Raw genomic sequence first — 5,256 nt, 5'->3', positions numbered from 1 at the left:
AGGTAGGCGTTCTCTCTCTCTCTCTTTCCTAATTGTTTCTGTTTTCTATTTTTTTCTGCAATTGTTTTGACTTAAATAAAATGCTAAGACATTTCCAAAAATCATGAAACTAATCATGGCTACTATTTATAATATATCCAACAGTAAAATTTTTAGTTTATGATTATTTGAGCATTTAGAATATTTTATAGCATTTAAATGCCCAAATGCAAATATAATATGATTTAATTCAGAGCCCAAATATGTCATGGAAAAATGTGCAACACCTGCTGTTATTGCTTCCAGTATTTTCCAGAAAGGATGAACATTTTTGAAAACCATTTGGATTCACTGAGAATATTTTTAGTTGAACCTAGTGAATTTCATTTGGTGCTAGGGTTTCAACAATCCCCATTTCAAGTTTCTTTGGAATTAAAACATGATGGCATGAAGAACAAGCAAAGTCAAGCAAGGGCTGAACTGGGGTTGTGATAGCTCACCCCCACTAAACAAGAATCTCATCCCGAGATTCAAGACGTGAGGTAAGAAGACAGAGGGGCACAACTAACACGGTCTTCACGATCCAAGTTGCACTTCATAGGAACGTTTACATGATCACCATCTTTGTCTCGATGTCTTGCTCTGAGAACTCCATCCAACACGATAACGGGAAGAAAGGAAAATTTCGAAAAATCGATCTTCTCGAAGATCGAGCAACCGACGATCAACTCACAGAATGAGACATAGCGACATCTGTCAAGATGAGACACGAGACACACGTCAAGAATGACAAGGTTTTAAATAAGTAGCAGAATTCCCACACCTAGGAGGGTGGTGAACGGTGTCAACGTGGCGAGGAGTTGGGTGGCCATGATACCACAACGAGACACCTCAAGGAAGGTGACTCGCAGAAAAATTCCCTTAAATGGCAAAAAGAATTACTTTTGATTCAGAGATCATTGACACTCTTTATACCAGCCTAAGGCAAACCACAACAATCGTTTGGTGGAGTACGAAGGGATGGCATACTCGGACTAGAATGGATGATGTGGACTACCTTGTTGAAGACAAAGCAAGGAATGATTTTGCTTGCGCGTGCTCTCAAGAACTTGAGCATTTCCATATTCATCAAGGTTTTACCAACATCCGTGCCAAGGATCCTGGCAACACATCTTGCTACCATGGTGAATAGTGTTGGACAATGCATATGCAAAGCAAGACAACACTTTCCTAGATTTCACCTTAGCGAGGCCAAGGAAACAAAATCTACATGATCGACCGAGAGACATTTGGCACTCCTATCCTAATGCTCTCCTTGATGTGCTAGCGCAACCAATTTATAGATATGGTTTGATAACAAGAACATCAAGTAAAAGGTTGGACTTCGGAAGATCAAGAATCCATAAGGAATAAATACGGAGGCAGATCCTGCGAGATCCTTATGGGGAGGTGACCAACTTCTTCAACCAAGATACTACAATAATAGGCCTTCCGGCTAGGTGTGTTGGCCACGACATCCACGTTACCGGGTTTACCGAGAGACCAATATTTATAATTCTTGGGACACGTCCCAACCATCATATCTGCCTGACATTCAGATTTGGTTGGTGTCAGGATATTTCAGACTCATCAAATCTAGAAAGGAAAGTGAAAGTTTGCAACACAAATCGACGAGATGACGTTGCGAGATTCTCGGAAAATGAACTATGATAGCAAGCTCCAAAACATGAGCTGGTCTTGCTAAACACATGTCAACAGTTTGTCGCGGACAAGCATGACCACGTAGTGGTCTTACAATGAAACACTACCGAGTTCTATTGGGAACCATCATTGGAATAACAAAGTCTTGTGCATGTCCGTCCGGGCCCTTCAGGATTAGCGCATGAACTTCTTTTCTTTGAACAAATCAATCAGTGGCTTGGTGTGCTAGGAAATACTGATGGGATGGAGGTAGCTAATCTCTCAAGCCATAGTATACTTCGCACGTGCATGACTAACTTGGGATGATTCCCGAGGAAGCAAAACTAACTTTCTCGAATTCATGACGGCAACTTGCACCTAATGCACGTGAACTTGGAGAAAGCCACTTCTTCCATCCAAGCATAAGCTTCATGAACGAAACACGAAGGCATTGCTTAGAAAGTTCTCAACACTAGGTTGATGTTCAACATGAATCATGGGGGAGACAAACTGTTGCTGATGGGCTCAACAGCAATTCATTGGAGTTTCCATATCACTGGACTTCCACCATCATGTGAACACGGTGATAGCATTGGTCAGACCAAAAGATGTAATGGTGTATGCTCGAGGGATCAACCACGAGTAAGACAACATTACGAACATCGTTTGTTCTGATTTGACTTGACGATAGCCCATACTCAAGTCAAAGTTTTGGCAAGACAATAAATCCAACAACTGATCATGAGGACCAATTGGTGAAGATATCATCTTTCTTCAACACACGCACACACAAAAAGATATCCCTTAACATGAACTAGGTCAGACAAGATTTTATCTTCCAACTCTCCAAGTTGTTGTTTAGCTTAACCAACTAGCTCAGGGGTATCCAACACCGATTCTTGGAGAAAAAGGCGTGGCTACAAGAACCCAACTTGATCACGAACTCAACATAGCGGTCATGTGACAACCTGGTAATACTTCCGAGAAGATATTCGGAAAATCACAAACCACCAATATGTTACTAAGCTCGAGAACAATCTTGCTTGTCAGAGCAAGACGATATGATCAAATAAGCAAGGGATTGAATAATCCTAACTCATTGATCGAAGAGTGCACCAGAAATAAGGACTAGGTAGCACAATCTATCTTAGAATGATGATTCCATAACCAACACGCTAAGAATGAGAATATTGTCCATTTACTATCAAGCAACTAGTTGCTAGGAGTATTGGTTTCACACATCACGGTTTACTTGCCAGTATTCCGGTTACAATAGCATGGGAACTGAGGGATGAACAATAATGGCAAGAAGTATCACTGCGTCAAGAATTCATAAGAGATGGTGCAATTCTCATGATATTCCTGACATCAAGAGGGCAATACTTCTGGGTAGAACGGAATCAAAAGCTGGGTTGGCATTTTGACCTGCGGAATACAACTGCTTTGACCCAATCCTAAGTATGGATGAGGTACTGGAGTTTGTTTCTCCTAGTCATTCCAGAATATAATGGCTTGACAGACCACAAGAATAAGAGGTATCAATGAGCATGAATGCAAGACATGCTCTTAACTATCAAGTGATAGACGGAGATCATGATACAACTAAAGAGAGGGACAACTCAAAGGAACATATTAACTTTCTGAGTTGTGGATGCATGGATTAGTATGCCGAGCAAGCTCAACATTTCTTCCGGATAACCCATGCAGAAAGGTAGAACTAGCAGATTCGCAATGTAGAACGGAGAACTCATCAAGAGCACTCTGATTGTGATCTTTTGATCCAACAAACTTCTGCCATAAGTGGTTCATAGTATTTGGAAGAAGGAAATACCACGGACCTCGAGGACTAATGCAAAGGTTACTGATATCCTAAAGGAACTAGCAAACACTATCGACATGACGTAAGTAGGGTGAGTCTCGGGTTCAAAACCCAGGAGTAGAATGCCTACTACTAAGTGGCATCACGGGATGCTTTCGAGAATGGTGGCCAGATTCATCACACTGGGAACACAAAACATGGATAGATTACTAGATGGTTTCATAAGACATCTAGATTCATAATAGTAGCTCCAACATATACGCCGAGGCAACAGAGTACCTCACAGACCGTGTAGTGTGCTTAATCTGGCCAAAAGGAACATTGAGAACGGGAAGAAGGAATTTACAAATGCATCAGACTATTTAGAAACCTGGGATGACTCGGACAGCATAATGGCTGTAAATGCTCAAAAGATTTGAGACATCCTGCAAAATGGTGGAATGACCACTCAACAACACAATATCAAGGTTCCGAGATCAACTGTCAACATACGGAAGTACCAGGAACGGAACTGAGGCTTGAAACTATCAATTATATAAGTCTATGGATTAGTAACACGTCACCCTGATAGATAGATGAGAAGGGCCTAGTTCTTAATCCCCGTAGAAAAGAAGAGGTTGACTCAGATCAGAAGGGCATAGGGTAAAGGAGTAAAAAGAGCCTTACGTTCCCTTCCACAATCAATTCCCTTACATAACTAGAGCATTTCTAGACTCGACTTCTACCAGTTTGGCTTGGTACTCCTACAGGCAGTCAGGCTCTGATACCAAAGCTGTTAGGACCCTGATTCCAAGTCACATCAATCTAGCTGGTAACACCTCATATCACATTGCAGCCTCACGAATGGTATCCCCACGGGTGTCGCCTTACCATGGCCTGGGACCGTTTGCGCCTTTTGGCTCACGTATATGATAGTGTCGCTAGCATCCATATGACAGAGAACCTAGGCCGACATGGCTAGCCATGAACCCAAAATGGCACAGACCTGTGGAGACAGGCATACATGAATAACATCGAGCATGTCGGTCAACAGCGTGTGAATCCAGGTTGTAGCAACAGGACTCCGGGTAACCCGGGCTGTAGCGGGCTAGGTAGGACTCCGGAAGTCACCGCGTGACATTTCCCTGAAGGGACAGACATAGGAATGAAGTGAAACACATGCCGGCCAGTCAAGTGTCCTGAGCAGTAGTGTTGGGCTAGCAGGACTCCGGTGAACCGGGCTGTAGCGGACTACTATGGCTCAAGGAGCACTAGACTACATTTCCGCATAAGAGAGGCTGCCAAGGATAAACAACTAGATTGTCGGATCCCACACATACCAAGCATTTCAATCATACACACAATATGCTCGATATGTGCAAATACAACATGGCATCACAACAAAACTCTACAACTCAAGTATTATTCATTAGGCTCCGAGGAGCGAGATACACAAACATGGGTCTCATGACCCAACAATCATACACTACTGGAATCAGCTACTTTGCCATCTGCCAGTTCTTTGCCGTCCGCTAGCGGACGGCAAAGAAGCTCTTTTCCATCAGCTTCCAAAAAGCGGACGGCAAAGAACTGGCTGATGGCAAAGACCAAGTTTGCCATCAGCCAGTTATTTGTCGTCTGCTAGCGGACGGCAAAGAGGGAGGGGCCCCACTGACGAGCTGCAAAAAAAACCTAACGGGCCCCCTCTTTGCCGTCCGCTAGCGGACGGCAAAGAGCAAGAAGGCGGACGACAAAGGGTGGCGGACGGCAAAGAGGGAGGGCCCCACGTAACGTTAACG

Source organism: Triticum dicoccoides, chromosome 7A (genome assembly GCF_002162155.2).
Source record: "Triticum dicoccoides isolate Atlit2015 ecotype Zavitan chromosome 7A, WEW_v2.0, whole genome shotgun sequence".
Taxonomy (NCBI): Eukaryota; Viridiplantae; Streptophyta; class Magnoliopsida; order Poales; family Poaceae; genus Triticum; species Triticum dicoccoides.
This window is presented reverse-complemented; position numbering follows the sequence as displayed.